Below are 19,999 nucleotides of genomic sequence, written 5' to 3' on the forward strand. Positions count from 1 at the left end.
TATGGGTACTTGTCTGCTTGTATATGTATATGGATATATTTTCAGACCTCAGTATACAAACATCCATTTGTAGTTATCTCAGTACCAGTGTTCTTTACACATCTTGACATGGTCATACCCTTTGATTGTTTTGCCTCTACGTACTTCTTTGTTTGTTTAAATATGTCACCTTAATGCTATAATATATTTTGTGCTGTGTGAATACTTGATTGCCTCATGCCTCATGGCACTAGCCTGTCGACTGACTATTTTAATTCTGCCTATATGTTAATATACTTGCTTATTAACAGCAGGTACCTGCTTCCACTCTACCGCATGACAATGTTGTACCATCTCACATCTTCAACTTGAACTGGTCTTTGGATGGGTGCACACTGATACAGTACTCTATATTTTGTCATCATATTTCTCTAAATAATTGTTACCAGCCCGTATGGTTCTTTGCACATTGTGGAAAAACTCCTTCACCGCACGGGCTTACCTATGCACACGGTCTCCCTTGTCTGTTTTCTAGGCAACACCACGCACCAGCGCAACTTTATTTTATCCTTCACAGACTCTGCAATTTGTAGGACACCTCCATTCTCTCATGACTTTCTCCCTTCTTTGTCTTACCAATGTTTTTGAGGTGCACTAGGACTAAATGTGCCTAAAAACTTGGCCTTTCTTAGTCTTTCGTACTCAACATGGCTGCCATTATACACACTCTCGTAAGATAACTCCTGCGGTATAGCTTCTACGGACTGCATTGGGTTAAGTCCGTTCTCTATGTCTAACCCTCACAACCATTATTTAACCACAACCATTTGGTACGCTAACGGGACCGTTCTAACCAGAGAGCGCGCATGCTTACGAAGCGGGGATGTAAGTTCCTTTTCCTTCGTTTTAAGGGAGGCTTCATCACTTTTTTCTTTAACGACATTTTACAATAATCACTACACTGCTCAAGTTTTGATCACGAAATACGCTACCAGGACTTTTTATCTTTCTATGGGGGCCATTAACGTGAGGCTTCGCCACTTTTTTCTTTAAAGGTTCTTTTACCATATTCACTGCGATACTTAATGATTAACCATGGGATACGCTACCAGGATTATTCTGACCTGATAGCGGGCACGCTTACGAAGCGTGAATATAAGCTCATTTTCCCCCAAACTAAGGGGGGACACTAACGGGAGGCTTTGACACTTTTCTCTTAACCCACATATGTTTAGGTCTACGGTTAACTGACCTGGCCTTCTTACTCCATAACGTTGGGAACGTACGTATATCCCTTGCAGAATTCTTATGCCAGACTAGGTGTGTTTTGTCCCATGACCCAGCAATTCTTTTGCCCGCAGGTCCTGGTTACACATCTCTCACCTGTGTACTAGTAGGATACCTCAAGCTTTCTCCCTATTCTTCACAGGACTTACCAAGGTCCTCTGGCTCTCTACTCTAACATACTTGGCACTAATGAACATTTTGATGCCCACTACTTGGCAACATCTGTACTATTAACTTTACTACGTACTTCTTTGGAATACAGGTACCTTTATCTAATCTAATTACTTCTTACTATGCCTACCCATCCCTTGTTGCTCATTTGGCAATTTTCCTTCCTTTGTCTCTTCTCTCTCTCCTGTGTCCCCTTCATAGCTTCAACTTACCTTTTCTCCCATTTGGACTTTCTACTTTTTGGTGTACAAGTTTAGATAGTTTTCTTTAAATTCCTAGACGTTTTTTCACTAACTCACGCGTGTTGCTCACTTCATGCACAAGGAGCCGTATATACAGCTCTACATTCATGCATGGATCGGCTTGCCTTTGGCACAGCACTTCTTGATGTCCTTTTTCGAACACATTTACTTGGTGTGTTGATAATTTATCCCACTTTTTGGCTACCTTAGGCTATTACTGACACTTCTTTGCTCCTTTCACATCACATTATTAGTTACCTGGTTCATGTCTGTATTTTTCCTATTATTTATATATGTTCTTATATTATACTTTCTCACCTCTATGACAATCATACGTATATTTTTTCACACTTTCAATACATTTCCTTACTATTTGTTGTTTGTATGTATCATGAAATAGCAACAAACCTTTGTACCCCATATTCCCTACAGCCTTGAAAAGTCACTGTGTGATGAAACATGTGTTGGCTGTGTTTACTTGACTGTACCTATTGACCTACAAATGATCGACACAAATAAACATCCTTCTGAAAGATGAAGATTACTGTACTATCAATCAACCTTGTTCTTTACTCACCAAAGTTGTTCACTTTTACTCTATTATTATGTATGCTTTCTGTGTGCTGTGGTCATATTTCCTCAGGGCTTTGGAGGCGTAGGGGGAACCGGGGCTTGTGTGCCAATTTATGGCGCTACACTGTTTTTTGCGTTGGGGTGTTCCTGGGGCCAGGGAAAGGCACCTGTGGGCAATTTCCATGGTCTCCGACCCACAGCCTACAGGTCACCTTATGCCTGCCCAGACCAAGGTGTTACATAATGGCGATAAGCAAGCTTAGCCCTATTATTTAAGGCCCAGCACGGGGATAAATATGGCCCAAAGGCCATACCGTCCTTTTCTGGACGGGAATGCCTACCTTACAGCTCATGGACGCAAAGTAGGTTTTCCCCTCCAAAAAATGACGTAAACTCCATCACTTTGGTGCTAGACGTGTCTAGCGCCAAAGTATAAATATGGAGCTAGGTTTGCGCTGAATTAGCGTAAATCAAAATGACACTAATTCAGAGCAAACCAAGTATAAGTATGGGCCGTAGAGATGAAAAGTTGTAGGATGAATTAGCAGGTAGGTAGGACCAGCTCCGTCTGCAAGTTTTATTCCATTTCAGGAGCCCAAGTCCCAAAGATCCTTCTTCCAAGGTTCCTCAAATTCAAATGTAGAAGCTGGAGTTGGCAACCATGGAGAAGGAACTTCAGGGCATATTTACAAGAAAGTGGTGCATCAGTCCCGAAGCGCCACTTTTCTTCTGTTGCGCCTGCCCCTCCTAACAACACCATGGTTGTGCCGTATTTACAACACGGCGTACCATTACAGTCATTAGCACAAGAGCGTGTCGAAAGTTTTGATGGTTTTGTTAATCTTAATGTAGCAAAGCACAGAGAAACACATTCATTAAAATAGTTGTCTTTTTATTACTGATCTGAGCTAAACGTTAAAAATGAAGGAAATATTGGTATAATTAGATCTTGTAGGTTTCACTGCACCTTTTTTTCAGGCCTCCCTGTGCAAGCCTTTACAAACTGAGCCTTGGGCTCAATGCATTAGTTTATAGCTATGGAACAGTGGAACAGTGTGGAGCACTGATTGGACCACTGCTGTATAAAAAAAATATATATATAGAAAAAAATAAAGTGACTCAGCGCAAGCTCCTTGTAAATAAGATTCTTTGTGCATAAGGCTAAGTTCAGCTGATGTCCATTGGGGCATTAATACCTCCCAAAGACATCAGCAGGACACATGACAGGATCAGACCCAGATGTACCATGAAAGGCTCAGACCCAGATGTCGAAGGTGTCACACAATGCTGCGCAGCACCCAGAGGTACTCAAGGGGTGGTAGTCATCTTTGCATAAGTCTCCTATCTTTGATGCAGTCACACTGCGTGTGGTGACTGAGGACGAGCTAGTGACATTTTTGGAAAACCTTTGCTAAAGCAGAGGTCGAGCAACATATTAATAAACAAAAGGTTTGCATATATAGTTTGGTTTAGAATTAATCTGAATAGATTTCAAGATCATAATTGTTTATGTATTTTTGTAAACAAAGGTTCAATTAAACACTTTGTGAGGGTTGAAGTCTGTATTTTCTCTTTCTATCTTTAGATAATTTGTTAGACTGTGCACACACTTTTGAATCTAAAGGACACCAGGGTAAGGTAGATCAACTAACAAGGCGCGTCGCTCCCAATGGAGTTGATAAACATCTTTGGAAGGTTTCCAACTCACACTGTGTGTACGGTTAAACACAACTGATGTCCCTGGGGCCATTAATATCTCCATATGACATCAGCGGCAGCCATCAAAGGCTCAGACCCGGATCTACAAAGGTGTCACACATGCAGCGCAGCACCCAAAGGTACTGCCTGCCTTGCACGACAGGGAGAGGGCAGGAGAGAGACATTTCTACATCTATGTGTCTCCTGCCCTCTCCCCCACCGCTGACGCGCGCACACACCTTTGCACCATGGTGCAAGTGCGTCCCTAATGAAGTCAGCCTGGCATCACACTGTAAATACACCAGGATGCAGCACCACAGGTCGTCACTAGGGGTCCCTAACCAATGCAGCCCAGCCACCAACCTGTATGTGCACAGGGGGTGTAGTACCAAGACGTGTCACTAGGGGTCTCTAAACAAGTCGTGAGGCTGTTACTAGAGGTCCAACGTGTCCATAATGCATTGCAAAAAGTCAAACCCGGAGCCTCCGAAACAAAATAAACTTCTCATAAGTAGACTTATATAGTGGTACTCAGCATAATATCACCAAAAGTTTTTCTGTTCGTCTCGACCTTTTTAACTTGTATTTAATTGCCCTACTATTGAAAAGATCGAAAATTATACTCTTTTAAGGAGTTTCTTAGTTAAATTGAAGATTCACATGTTTCGCATATCCTATTTGAATCAGTCACACTGCGTGTGGTGATTGAGGCCATCTAGTGAAATTTTTGGAAACCTTTATCAAACAAAGGTAATAATTTGTTCAAAACGAATGTCGTGCTTTCGCTGTTTAGAACATCGTTAAATAGAATTAAAAAACATGTTGTTAGTCGATCCAGCACACTTTCCCTGTTTGGACTTGCCTTTCAAAAATCCTTTGTTATCGTGGTTAAATGCTTCACGTTTGCTACTCCTTGCGGCAGATTTGTTACCGTCTCTGTTACATGGTTGATTGCACTTTTGCTGGTAGGTTTGACTGTAGCCAACTTTTGGCAGCGACCGCCCCCACAGGGGCATCAAGGGCCGGCGCAATAACATCCGCCTGGCCCTGGGAATGACCGGATTAAGCCGCTTTAGTGGATAACCAACAAAGGGAGGGGCATTCTGCTCCCCCTCCTTAATGGGAAGACACCAGGCCAATGAGGGCCTGGCAAAGACAAGTTTGGGTTTAAATCCCCCTATGGGGAAACACCACCGCACCCATGCTGGGGCACGTGGTGGGGGTTTAAAAGGACTGCGCTGCCCCTGCCGAAAATACATTTGTGGGGCAGCGAGCAAGAAGTGCAAGACGGAGGACAATGTACGTGGTGGGCGCTGATTTAATTTTGCGAAGGCCTCGATTGGAAGCTACTGGCGGCGCGATTGATGACCGTCCCGCCGTGCACCCGGCATATCATCTCTGCTCTGGTTCCTGAGGCCTTTTTCCCCTGCTTCAGAACCCGCGCCGCTGCCACATCCAAGATTTTCTGCATCATTCACGGACCGAAGGCGCACGCGACAACTTACAAAGGTAAATAGTGACATGAGGGTTGCAGACTGTGAGCCTTATATTGTCTTTGGCGGGTTGTCGAACCTAGAGAGATGGTGTGTGCATGATTTCAGTTTCACTGACTGAACACACGAAGAAAACCACCTAGCACGTCCAAGATCACACATGTTGTTAGCTGGTAAAGTTCATCTTCCTCACGCTTTTCTCAAATTAAGCGTTTGCCATTATAGTGCCAGGGTTTATCAAAACAAGTGGATGAATGATCTCTCGGTTATCTCATAAAAATTACTCGGGTGAGATTACAATTACATTTGAAATCATGATTGAAAAAAAAAAAAAAAATGAATATAGCCCCTTGATCCACAAGAGCAGTGGAGACATAAAGGGGCATATTTATACTCTATTTGCGCCGGATTTGCGTCGTTTTTTTTTACGCACATTCGGCGCAAACGCTGCCCCATATTTATACTTTGACGTCCGACGCAGCGGGCGTCAAAGTTCCACCATGTGCGCCATTTTTTAGAAGGGGGAACCAGCCTTGCGTTAATGATATGCAAGGTAGGCGTTCCCTTCTAAAAAATGACTCCCAGACCTGTGTGCCATATTTAAACTCCCGTGCAAAAATGACGCACAGGAGTAGGCGGGCCTTAAAAAATAACGCTCAGGGCAGGCGTTAAGGGACCTGTGGGCTCGGAAGGAGCCCAGAGGTGCCCTCCCATGCCCCCAGGGACACCCCCTGTCATCCTTGCCCACCCCAGGAGGACGCCCAAGAATGGAGGGACCCACCCCAGGGACATTAAGGTAAGTGCAGGTAAGTATATTTTTCCGTAATTTTTTTGTGGCATAGGGGGGCCTGATTTGTGCCCCCCTACATGCCACTATGCCCAATGACCATGCCCAGGGGACATAAGCCCCCTGGGCATGGCCATTGGGCAAGGGGGCATGACTCCTGTCTTTGCTAAGACAGGAGTCATTTCAATGGCGTCTGGGCATCAAAAAAAAATGACGCAAATCGGGTTGAGGCAATAATTTTGCCTCAGCCGGACTTGCCCCATTTTTTGACGCCCAAGCTCCATTTTCCCCTACGCCGGCGCTGCCTGGTGTGAGTCATTTTTTTTACGCACACCACTCCGCAGCGCCGGCTAACGGCGGCTAACGTCATTCAATAAATACGGCGCCTCATGGCGCTTTGGAATGGCGTTAATAATTTTGACGCACAACTGCGTTGGCGCAGTTGTGCGTCAAAAAGTATAAATATGGCCCAAACACCCTTATATTTTGATTTGGTGTAGCCTCATCCACTTCAGGCGCTCAACCCGCTCTACTTAATTCAGACAGGATGCCGGTGCAGTGCGCTTATTAATGGAACAGCGGCCTTTTTCGGGTTCGCTTAATAGGCGCGGCCGGGTGTTGTAATGCTAGGCTTGGGCACAGAAAGGGAGATCTCATAGCTCTGGCATGAAAAACATATAATTTTATTTGCCAGAAGGACAGCTCAGCGTGTTGAATGCTTGCAGCTCAACAATCGGTAAACTGCGAACAAAATATTTGGTTACTACTGACTTCATACTAGCATCTATGTGAACGGGATACAGCCCAAAGGGAGATGCTTTGCACTGACAATAGGAGCATTTAATGAGCTAGATCTCTTTCCTGCTGCCACCCCATATGGTGATTAAGATCTGAACGGAGTTCTTCATGTTTATGCCTATTCATTAGGGCAGTATCGTTTATGCCCTTGACAGTGATATGTGATGCTGAATCAATTGTCGACGTACTGTGTTTGATGCTTGTATGGAGTCTCCCGTTACATAAAAAGTTTCAAGGCCACAGACCACCACGCTGAGAGGGGAGGGTTTGTTTATTCCAAGAGTGTCCGAAGACATTTAGGGGCATATTTATACTCCGTTTGCGCCGAATTTGCGTCGTTTTTTTCGACGCAAAACTAACTCCATATTTATACTTTCGCGTTAGACGCGTCTAGCGCCAAAGTTCATGGAGTTAGCGTAATTTTTTGGCGTGAACACCTCCCTTGCGTTAATGAGATGCAAGGGAGGCGTTCCCATCTTAAAAAATGACTCCGAGGCATGTGCGTGGTATTTATACTCCCGGGCAAAAATGACGCCCGGGAGTGGGCGGGGCAAAAAACCCTGCATTTGCGCCTCTTTTTAACGCCTGGGTCAGGGCAGGCGTTAAGGGACCTGTGGGCTCAGAATGAGCCCAGAGGTGCCCTCCCCTGCCCCCAGGGACACCCCCTGCCACCCTTGCCCACCCCAGGAGGACACCCAAGGATGGAGGGACCCACCCCAGGGAAGAAAAGGTAAGTCGGGGTAAGTATTTTTTTCAAATTTTTTTTGGGGCATAGGGGGGCCTGATTTGTGCCCCCCTACATGCCACTATGCCCAATGACCATGCCCAGGGGACATAAGTCCCCTGGGCATGGCCATTGGGCAAGGGGGCATGACTCCTGTCTTTGCTAAGACAGGAGTCATGTTGATGGGGGATGGGCGTTGAAAAAAAATGGCGCAAATCGGGTTAAGACGATTTTTTTGCCTCGACCTGACTTGCCCCATTTTTAGACGCCCATATGCCATTTTCCCCTACGCCGGCGCTGCCTGGTGTACGTGTTTTTTTTTCACGCACACCAGGCAGCGCCGGTCGGCTAACGCCATTCTATAAATACATCACCCGCATGGCGCTTCAGAATGGCGTTAGTCGGCGCTAATTTTTTTGACGCAAAACTGAGTTAGCGCAGTTTTGCGTCAAAAAGTATAAATATGGCCCTTACAGCTTTAAAATTCTTTCACACAAAAAATAAATAAAAAATAAAACCCTAACGCTTCTGAAACATCAATTAAAGATTATGTTTATTCAAAGTTTAAAATTCAAGGAAATATTAAAATCGAGGGTAACTTAATGGGCCACTATAGGCAGATAAAACACACAGAAAATGGAAAACATGTAAGGTAGCATGTATGTGAAAGAGGTGTAAGGGCCAGAGATACCACCTTTGGTGCTGGGGAACCAGGTTCGAGCTGCGGCACAGCATCCTACGATCTGGCGCAGAGCGCTTAATCTCCCTCGGCCTAGCGAAAAGGAATATGCCCTCATATCATGTAACGGGTTCTCAAGTAAGTGCCCCAATACTTGCAGACCAAGTTTCACGCTATTTGGTGGGTTGCAATAAATGGAAAAAAAAAAACGAAATAATAATAAATATATATATATTTTTTTAAAGTAAATAAAAAAGAATTGAAGCAGCAACCTTACCAGAATGTAACGAGGCCCAAGGAAAGTTAATGCATGATTATTATGGTATGTTACTATTTTTCTAGAGGTGGACAAAACAAGGATAATGGTCTACAGGTAAATTAAACAGAATGGGATAGAGGCATAACAGCCCGTGCTGCTACCTTTGTAGCTGGCGAACCAGGTTATGGTCTAGGCACTGGATCAACATCCTGTGATCCTGGGCAAATCATTTAATCTCCCCAGGACTAGCAAAAGGAATGTGTCCATGCGTAAGGTACCAGGACCTCAGGTAGAGCACTGCAAATACTTTTAGGTTGAGTCTCGCTAAATAAAACTGCAATAAATAGATATAATAATTTAAGCAGTAACATGCTGCTATATCACACACGACTAGTGCTAGAGAACAATGTATTCCTACATGAGGGCCATTGGTACAGACAAATCCCAGGGAGTAGCAATGGGAGCAAAATTCTCACCCTCGTATGCTAACCTATGTATGTTTTTTTTTTTAAAACAACATCTGTGGGCAGACTGCCCCTCTACCATCACACAACATATCCTCTTCTGGGGAAGGTACATTGATGACATACTTGTTATTTGGACTGGTAACAGACAGGACCTATCCACACTTATAGACCATCTTAACACCAACCACTACAATCTGGTCTTCACGCACAAGGTGAATCAAAATTAAATTGAGTTTCTTGATCTTCTCTTATACGCTAGTAACAGCAGAATCTCTTTTAGAATATATAGGAAACGGACGGCTTGTAACTCTATCCTCAATGCACTCAGTACACATCCCAGTGCTCAGATTAAGGCCACCCCCTATGGCAAAATGGTAAGAACCAGATGTAACTGCAGTGAGAACGAGATCTTTCTAGAGGAAATGGATTTGTTAGCCCAACGCTTCCACGAGAGAAGATACTCTGCGGAAGAAGTGTCCCTAGCCAGGAAACACATAGGGCCATATTTATACTCTGTTCGTGCCGGATTTGCGTCGTTTTTTTTTTACGCAAATTCGACGCAAAACGAACTCCATATTTATACTTTGGCGTTAGACGCGTCTAGCGCCAAAGTCCATGGAGTTTGCGTCATGTTTTAGCGTGGACACCTACCTTGCGTTAATGATATGCAAGTTAGGCGTTCCCGTCTAAAAAATGACTCCCAGGCCTGTGCGCCTTATTTACACTCCGGTGCAAAAATGGCGCACAGGAGTGGGCGGGTCAAAAAAAATGACGTCTACCCGCGTTAGCGTCATTTCTTAACGCCTGCTCAGGGCAGGCGTTAAGGGACCTGTGGGCTCGGAAGGAGCCCACAGGTGCCCTCCGATGCCCCCAGGGACACCCCCTGCCACCCTTGCCCACCCCAGGAGGACGCCCAAGGATGGAGGGACCAACCCCTTGGACATTAAGGTAAGTTCAGGTAAGTATATTTTTTTATTTTCTTTTGTGGCATAGGGGGGCCTGATTTGTGTCCCCCTACATGCCACTATGCCCAATGACCATGCCCAGGGGACAAAAGTCCCCTGGGCATGGCCATTGGGCAAGGGGGCATGACTCCTGTCTTTGCTAAGACAGGAGTCATGTTAATGGTGTCTGGGCGCCAAAAAGAAATGGCGCAAATCGGGTTGAGGCGATAATTTTGCCTCAGCCTGACTTGCCCCATTTCTTGACGCCCAAACTCCATTTTCCCCTACGCCGGCTAACGTCATTGATTAAATACGGCACCCGCATGGCGCTTCAGAATGGCGTTAGCTGGCGTTAACTTTTTTGACGCACAACTGCGTTGGCGCAGTTGTGCGTCAAAAAGTATAAATATGGCCCATAGTCTCCAAACAACGGAGTACCCTACTTATTAGGGGACACAAACAAATCTAACATCAGTAGGAGAAAGGAAATCTCCCTTATCACTAGATTTAGTCCTGTCAGCAATTCTTTGTTTCGTATACTTAAAAAACACTGGCTTCTGCTACTTTTGGACACAGGGTTTGGGACAATTGTAGGCAAGAGACCATCCATTACTCACAGTAGGGGCCGTACTCTGAGAAACATTCTCTGTCCAAGTTACCTAGCACCTCTCACACCAGCCCAACCCCAAATGTGGTTACCCAACAAACTGGTTGGGTTCTACAAATGTGGTTGCTGCATTTCGTGCCAATTTGCTCTAAACAGAACCCTGACTTTCACATACAACACGGGGGTTAATTACCACGTTAGACAGTTCATCAATTATAATACGAGGTTTACAGTTGACTGCATCATTTGTGTGTGTGGACATATCTATGTGGGCAGCACGATCCGCCCTCTGAAAGAACGCATCCAAGAATACATCAGAGCAATTAGGAACTTCAGTGCCACCTATCTGCTTTCAACACACTACAACTCACAACATGAGGAAACGCACATTCCTAACATTAGGTTCCATGGCATTACCCAAGTAGCCCCATCACCCAGAATGGGGGATAGGACTAAAGAACCAAATGGATACTTAAACTTCGGGCTGTGGAAAAAGGTCTAAATATTGACAGGGAACTTTGTGTTTTTGACCTTATTACACTGTTGACTTGTATGCAACTTGAGACTTCCATACGTAATTTCCCTTGGCTGGCTATACTTGAGGACCAGCTAACACTATGGGTACTTGTCTCCTTGTATATGTATATGGATATATTTTCAAACCTCAGTATACAAACATCCATTTGTAGTTATCTCAGTACCAGTGTTCTTTACACATCTTGACATGGTCATACCCTTTGATTGTTTTGCCTCTACGTACTTCTTTGTTTGTTTAAATATGTCACCTTAATGCTATAATATATTTTGTGCTGTGTGAATACTTGATTGCCTCATGCCTCATGGCACTAGCCTGTCGACTGACTATTTTAATTCTGCCTATATGTTAATATACTTGCTTATTAACAGCAGGTACCTGCTTCCACTCTACCGCATGACAATGTTGTACCATCTCACATTTTCAACTTGAACTGGTCTTTGGATGGGTGCACACTGATACAGTACTCTATATTTTGTCATCATATTTCTCTAAATAATTGTTACCAGCCCGTATGGTTCTTTGCACATTGTGGAAAAACTCCTTCACCGCACGGGCTTACCTATGCAAACGGTCTCCCTTGTCTGTTTTCTAGGCAACACCACGCACCAGCGCGACTTTATTTTATCCTTCACAGACTCTGCAATTTGTAGGACACCTCCATTCTCTCATGACTTTCTCCCTTCTTTGTCTTACCAATGTTTTTGAGGTGCACTAGGACTAAATGTGCCTAAAAACTTGGCCTTTCTTAGTCTTTCGTACTCAACATGGCTGCCATTATACACACTCTCGTAAGATAACTCCTGCGGTATAGCTTCTACGGACTGCATTGGGTTAAGTCCGTTCTCTATGTCTAACCCTCACAACCATTATTTAACCACAACCATTTGGTACGCTAACGGGACCGTTCTAACCAGAGAGCGCGCATGCTTACGAAGCGGGGATGTAAGTTCCTTTTCCTTCGTTTTAAGGGAGGCTTCATCACTTTTTTCTTTAACAACATTTTACAATAATCACTACACTGCTCAAGTTTTGATCACGAAATACGCTACCAGGACTTTTTATCTTTCTATGGGGGCCATTAACGTGAGGCTTCGCCACTTTTTTCTTTAAAGGTTCTTTTACCATATTCACTGCGATACTTAATGATTAACCATGGGATACGCTACCAGGATTATTCTGACCTGATAGCGGGCACGCTTACGAAGCGTGAATATAAGCTCATTTTCCCCCAAACTAAGGGGGGACACTAACGGGAGGCTTTGACACTTTTCTCTTAACCCACATATGTTTAGGTCTACAGTTAACTGACCTGGCCTTCTTACTCCATAACGTTGGGAACGTACGTATATCCCTTGCAGAATTCTTATGCCAGACTAGGTGTGTTTTGTCCCATGACCCAGCAATTCTTTTGCCCGCAGGTCCTGGTTACACATCTCTCACCTGTGTACTAGTAGGATACCTCAAGCTTTCTCCCTATTCTTCACAGGACTTACCAAGGTCCTCTGGCTCTCTACTCTAACATACTTGGCACTAATGAACATTTTGATGCCCACTACTTGGCAACATCCGTACTATTAACTTTACTACGTACTTCTTTGGAATACAGGTACCTTTATCTAATCTAATTACTTCTTACTATGCCTACCCATCCCTTGTTGCTCATTTGGCAATTTTCCTTCCTTTGTCTCTTCTCTCTCTCCTGTGTCCCCTCCATAGCTTCAACTTACCTTTTCTCCCATTTGGACTTTCTACTTTTTGGTGTACAAGTTTAGATAGTTTTCTTTAAATTCCTAGACATTTTTTCACTAACTCACGCGTGTTGCTCACTTCATGCACAAGGAGCCGTATATACAGCTCTACATTCATGCATGGATCGGCTTGCCTTTGGCACAGCACTTCTTGATGTCCTTTTTCGAACACATTTACTTGATGTGTTGATAATTTATCCCACTTTTTGGCTACCTTAGGCTATTACTGACACTTCTTTGCTCCTTTCACATCACATTATTAGTTACCTGGTTCATGTCTGTATTTTTCCTATTATTTATATATGTTCTAATATTATACTTTTTCACGTCTATGACAATCATACGTATATTTTTTCACACTTTCAATACATTTCCTTACTTTTTGTTGTTTGTATGTATCATGAAATAGCAACAAACCTTTGTACCCCATATTCCCTACAGCCTTGAAAAGTCACTGTGTGACGAAACATGTGTTGGCTGTGTTTACTTGACTATTCCTATTGACCTACAAATGATCGACACAAATAAACATCCTTCTGAAAGATGAAGATTACTGTACTATCAATCAACCTTGTTCTTTACTCACCAAAGTTGTTCACTTTTACTCTATTATTATGTATGCTTTCTGTGTGCTGTGGTCATATTTCCTCAGGGCTTTGGAGGCGTAGGGGGAACCGGGGCTTGTGTGCCAAATTATGGCACTACACTGTTTTTTGCGTTGGGGTGTTCCTGGGGCCAGGGAAAGGCACCTGTGGGCAATTTCCATGGTCTCCGACCCACAGCCTACAGGTCACCTTATGCCTGCCCAGACCAAGGTGTTACATAATGGCGATAAGCAAGCTTAGCCCTATTATTTAAGGCCCCTTTCTCCCCGTGCTGGATTTTAGCACGGGGATAAATATGGCCCAAAGGCCATACCGTCCTTTTCTGGACGGGAATGCCTACCTTACAGCTCATGGACGCAAAGTAGGTTTTCCCCTCCAAAAAATGACGTAAACTCCATCACTTTGGTGCTAGACGTGTCTAGCGCCAAAGTATAAATATGGAGGTCATTGGGCATAGTGGCATGTAGGGGGGCACAAATCAGGCCCCCCTATGCCACCAAAAAAATATATAAAAAAAAAAAAATTATACTTACCTGAACTTACCTGAATGTCCCTGGGGTGGGTCCCTCCATCCTTGGGGGTCCTCCTGGGGTGGGCAAGGGTGGCAGGGGGGGTCCCTGGGGGCATGGGAGGGCACCTGTGGGCTCATTTTGAGCCCACAGGCCCCTTAACGCCTGCCCTGAGCAGGCGTTAAAAAGTGGCGCAAATGCGCCGTTTTTAGCCACGCCAACTCCCGGGCGTCTCTTTTGCCCGGGAGTATAAATACCACGTAAAGGCCTGGGAGTCATTTTTTAGACGGGAACGCCTCCCTTGCATATCATTAACGCAAGGAAGGGGTTCACGCTAAAAAATGACGCACATTCCGGGAACTTTGGCGCTATTCGCCTCTAACGCCATAGTATAAATATGGCGTTAGTTGGCGTTAGTTTTGCGTCGAAATTGCGTCAAAAAAAACGACGCAATTTCGGCGCAAACGGAGTATAAATATGGCCCCAAGTATAAATATGGGCCATAGAGATGAAAAGTTGTAGGATGAATTAGCAGGTAGGTAGGACCAGCTCCGTCTGCAAGTTTTATTCCATTTCAGGAGCCCAAGTCCCAAAGATCCTTCTTCCAAGGTTCCTCAAATTCAAATGTAGAAGCTGGAGTTGGCAACCATGGAGAAGGAACTTCAGGGCATATTTACAAGAAAGTGGTGCATCAGTCCCGAAGCGCCTCTTTTCTTCTGTTGCGCCTGCCCCTCCTAACAACACCATGGTTGTGCCGTATTTACAACACGGCGTACCATTACAGTCATTAGCACAAGAGCGTGTCGAAAGTTTTGATGGTTTTGTTAACCTTAATGTAGCAAAGCACAGAGAAGCACAGAGTCATTTTTTTGCACGGGAACGCCTACCTTGCATCTCATTAAGGCAAGGTAGGTTTCCACTTCCAAAAAATGACTTTAACTCCATAAATTTGGTGCTAGACGGGTCTAGCACCAAAGTATAAATATGGAGTTAGTTTTGCACTGAATTAGAGTAAAACAAAAATGACGCTAATTCAGTGCAAACAGAGTATAAATATGCCCCTTAGCGTCAAAAAATGATGTTAATCTGGTCAGAATCATTTATTTTGACTCAAAACTGCCTAACGTCATTTTTTTTTAAGCTAGCCTACCCTTTGCACCGGCTTGCACCATTCCATAAATATGGTGCCCAGCTGGTGCTAACAAATGGTGCAAGCCGGTGCAAAACTTTTTGGGGCAAAACTGCCTTAGTGCAGTTTTGCACCAAAAAGTATAAATAAGGCCCTTTGTGCATAAGGCTAAGTTCAGCTGATGTCCATCGGGGCATTAATACCTCCCAAAGACATCAGCAGGACGCATGACAGGATCAGACCCAGATGTACGATGAAAGGCTCAGACCCAGATGTCGAAGGTGTCACACAATGCTGCGCAGCACCCAGAGGTACTCAAGGGGTGGTAGTCATCTTTGCACAAGTCTCCTATCTTTGATGCAGTCACACTGCGTGTGGTGACTGAGGACGAGCGAGTGACATTTTTGGAAAACCTTTGCTAAAGCAGAGGTCGAGCAACATATTAATAAACAAAAGGTTTGCATAGATAGTTTGATTTGGAATTAATCTGAATAGATTTCAAGATCATAATTTTTTATATTTTTGTAAACAAAGGTTCAATTAAGCACTTTGTGAGGGTTGAAGTCTGTATTTTCTCTTTCTATCTTTAGATAATTTGTTAGACTGTGCACACACTTTTGAATCTAAAGGAAACCAGGGTAAGGTAGATCAACTAACAAGGCGCGTCGCTCACAATGGGAGTTGATAAACATCTTTAGAAGGTTTCCATCTCACACTGTGTGTACGGTTAAACACAACTGATGTCCCTGGGGCCATTAATATCTCCATATGACATCAGCGGCAGCCATCAAAGGCTCAGACCCGGATCTACAAAGGTGTCACACATGCAGCGCAGCACCCGAAGGTACTGCCTGCCTTGCACGACAGGGAGAGGGCAGGAGAGAGACATTTCTACATATATGTGGCTCCTGCCCTCTCCCTCACCGCTGACGCGCGCACACACCTTTGCACCATGGTGCAAGTGCGTCCCTAATGAAGTCAGCCTGGCATCACACTGTAAATACACCAGGATGCAGCACCACAGGCCGTCACTAGGGGTCCCTAATCAATGCAGCCCAGCCACCAACCTGTATGTGCACAGGGGGTGTAGTACCAAGACTTGTCACTAGGGCTCTCTGAACAAGTCGTGAGGCTGTTACTAGAGGTCCAAGGTGTCCATAATGCATTGCAAAAAGTCAAACCCGGAGCCTCCGAAACTAAATAAACTTCTCATAAGTAGACTAATATAGTTGTACTCAGCATAATTTCACCAAAAGTTTTTCTGTTCGTCTCGACCTTTTTAACTTGTATTTAATTGCCCTACTATTGAAAAGATCAAAAATTATACTCTGTTAAGGAGTTTCTTAGGTCAATTGAAGATTCACATGTTTTGCATATCCTATTTGAATTAGTCACACTGCGTGTGGTGACTGAGGCCATCTAGTGAAATTTTTGGAAACCTTTATCAAACAAAGGTAGTAATTTGTTCAAAACGAATGTCGTGCTTCCGCAGTTTAGAACATCGTTATATAGAATTAAAAAACATGTAGTTAGTCGATCCAGCACGCAAGCGCTATGTGATTTTACAGTGTATGAGTGGTCACTTTTCCTGTTTGGACTTGCCTTTCAAAAATCCTTTGTTATCGTGGTGAAATGCTTCACGTTTGCTACTCCTTGCGGCAGATTTGTTACCGCCTCTGTTACATGGATGATTGCACTTTTGCTGGTAGGTTTGACTGTAGCCAACTTTTGGCGGAGGCTGCCCCACAGGGGCATCAAGGGCCGGCGCAATAACATCCGCCTGGCCCTGGGAATGACCGGATTAAGCCGCTTTAGTGGCAAACCAACAAAGGGAGGGGCATTCTGCTCCCCCTCCTTAATGGGAAGACAAGCGCGCCAAGGGCGGCGGAAGACACCAGGCCAATGAGGGCCTGGCAAAGAGAAGTTTGGGTTTAAATCCCCCTATGAGGAAACACCATCGCACCCATGCTGGGGCACGTGGTGGGGGTTCTAAAGGACTGCGCTGCCCCTGCCGAAAATACATTTGTGGGGCAGCGAGCAAGAAGTGCAAGACGGAGGACAATGTACGTGGTGGGCGCTGATTTCATTTTGCGAAGGCCTCGATTGGAAGCTACTGGCGGCGCGATTGATGACCGTCCCGCCATGCACCCGGCATATCATCTCTGCTCTGGTTCCTGAGGCCTTTTTCCCCTGCTTCAGAACCCGCGCCGCTGCCAAATCCAAGATTTTCTGCATCATTCACGGACCAAAGGTGCACGCGACAACTTACAAAGGTAAATAGTGACATGAGGGTTGCAGACTGTGAGCCTTATATTGTCTTTGGCGGGTTGTCGAACCTAGAGAGATGGTGTGTGCATGATTTCAGTTTCACTGACTGAACACACAAAGAAAACCACCTAGCACGTCCAAGATCACACATGTTGTTAGCTGGTAAAGTTCATCTTCCTCACGCTTTTCTCAAATTAAGCGTTTGCCATTATAGTGCCAGGGTTTATCAAAACAAGTGGATGAATGATCTATCGGTTATCTCATAAAAATTACTCGGGTGAGATTACAATTACATTTGAAATCATGATTGAAAAAAAAAAAAAACTGAATATAGCCCCTTGATCCACAAGAGCAGTGGAGACATAAAGGGGCATATTTATACTCTGTTTGCGCCGGATTTGCGTCGTTTTTTTTTACGCACATTCGGCGCAAACGCTGCCCCATATTTATACTTTGACGTCCGACGCAGCGGGTGTCAAAGTTCCACCATGTGCGCCATTTTTTAGAAGGGGGAACCAGCCTTGCGTTAATGATATGCAAGGTAGGCGTTCCCTTCTAAAAAATTACTCCCAGGCCTGTGCGCCATATTTAAACTCCCGTGCAAAAATGACGCACAGGAGTAGGCGGGCCTTAAAAAATAAAGCTCAGGGCAGGCGTTAAGGGACCTGTGGGCTCGGAAGGAGCCCAGAGGTGCCCTCCCATGCCCCCAGGGACACCCCCTGTCATCCTTGCCCACCCCAGGAGGACGCCCAAGAATGGAGGGACCCACCCCAGGGACATTAAGGTAAGTGCAGGTAAGTATATTTTTCCGTAATTGTTTTGTGGCATAGGGGGGCCTGATTTGTGCCCCCCTACATGCCACTATGCCCAATGACCATGACCAGGGGACATAGGCCCCCTGGGCATGGCCATTGGGCAAGGGGGCATGACTCCTGTCTTTGCTAAGACAGGAGTCATGTCAATGGCGTCTGGGCATCAAAAAAAAATGACGCAAATCGGGTTGAGGCAAAAATTTTACCCCAACTTACCTTTTCTTCCCTGGGGTGGGTCCCTCCATCCTTGGGTGTCCTCCTGGGGTGGGCAAGGGTGGCAGGGGGGGTCCCTGGGGGCAGGGGAGGGCACCTGTTGGCTCATTTTGAGCCCACAGGCCCCTTAACGCCTACCGTGACCCAGGCGTTAAAAAGTGGCGCAAATGCGGAGTGTTTTGACCCGCCCACTCCCGGGCGTGGTTTTTGCCCGGGAGTATAAATACGACGCATTTGCGTCGCCGTCATTTTTTTAGACGGGAACGCCTTCCTTGCATCTCATTAACGCAAGGAAGGCGTTCACACAAAAAAATGACGCTATTTGCCCATACTTTGGCGCTAGACGCGTCTAACGCCAAAGTATAAATATGGCGCTAGTTTTGCGCCGAATTTGCGTCGAAAAAAACGACGCTAATTCGGCGCAAACGGAGTATAAATATGCCCCTTAATGAGCTAGATCTCTTTCCTGCTGCCACCCCATATGGTGATTAAGATCTGAACGGAGTTCTTCATGTTTATGCCTATTCATTAGGGCAGTATCGTTTATGCCCTTGCCAGTGATATGTGATGCTGAATCAATTGTCGACGTACTGTGTTTGATGCTTGTATGGAGTCTCCCGTTACATAAAAAGTTTCAAGGCCACAGACCACCACGCTGAGAGGGGAGGGTTTGTTTATTCCAAGAGTGTCCGAAGACATTTAGGGGCATATTTATACTCCGTTTGTGCCGAATTTGCGTCGTTTTTTTTCGACGCAAAACTAACTCCATGTTTATACTTTCGCGTTAGATGCGTCTAGCGCCAAAGTTCATGGAGTTAGCGTAATTTTTTGGCGTGAACACCTCCCTTGCGTTAATGAGATGCAAGGGAGGCGTTCCCGTCTTAAAAAATGACTCCGAGGCATGTGCGTGGTATTTATACTCCCGGGCAAAAATGACGCCCGGGAGTGGGCGTGGCAAAAAACCCTGCATTTGTGCCTCTTTTTAACGCCTGGGTCAGGGCAGGCGTTAAGGGACCTGTGGGCTCAGAATGAGCCCAGAGGTGCCCTCCCCTGCCCCCAGGGACACCCCCTGCCACCCTTGCCCACCCCAGGAGGACACCCAATTATGGAGGGACCCACCCCAGGGAAGAAAAGGTAAGTTGGGGTAAGTATTTTTTTCATTTTTTTTTTTGGGCATAGGGGGGCCTGATTTGTGCCCCCCTACATGCCACTATGCCCAATGACCATGCCCAGGGGACATAAGTCCCCTGGGCATGGCCATTGGGCAAGGGGGCATGACTCCTGTCTTTGCTAAGACAGGAGTCATGTTGATGGGGGATGGGCGTTGAAAAAAAATGGCGCAAATCGGATTAAGACGATTTTTTTGCCTCGACCTGACTTGCCCCATTTTTAGACGCCCATATGCCATTTTCCCCTACGCCGGCGCTGCCTGGTGTACGTGGTTTTTTTTCACGCTCACCAGGCAGCGC

At 45.2% G+C, this 19,999-nt stretch overlaps 1 long non-coding RNA gene across 1 annotated transcript in view; it reads left to right on the top strand.

Annotated features, from left to right (window-relative positions):
- Window positions 1-5,078: 5,078 nt before the first annotated feature.
- The window catches only part of LOC138293574 (uncharacterized), a 30,037-nt gene continuing 15,116 nt past the window's right edge, over window positions 5,079-19,999 (top strand). The window contains exon 1 of the long non-coding RNA XR_011203048.1: window positions 5,079-5,459. This is a non-coding gene — a long non-coding RNA (uncharacterized lncRNA). The remainder of the gene's footprint in view (window positions 5,460-19,999) is intronic.

This window comes from Pleurodeles waltl, chromosome 4_2 (assembly GCF_031143425.1).
Source record: "Pleurodeles waltl isolate 20211129_DDA chromosome 4_2, aPleWal1.hap1.20221129, whole genome shotgun sequence".
NCBI classification, from domain to species: domain Eukaryota; kingdom Metazoa; phylum Chordata; class Amphibia; order Caudata; family Salamandridae; genus Pleurodeles; species Pleurodeles waltl.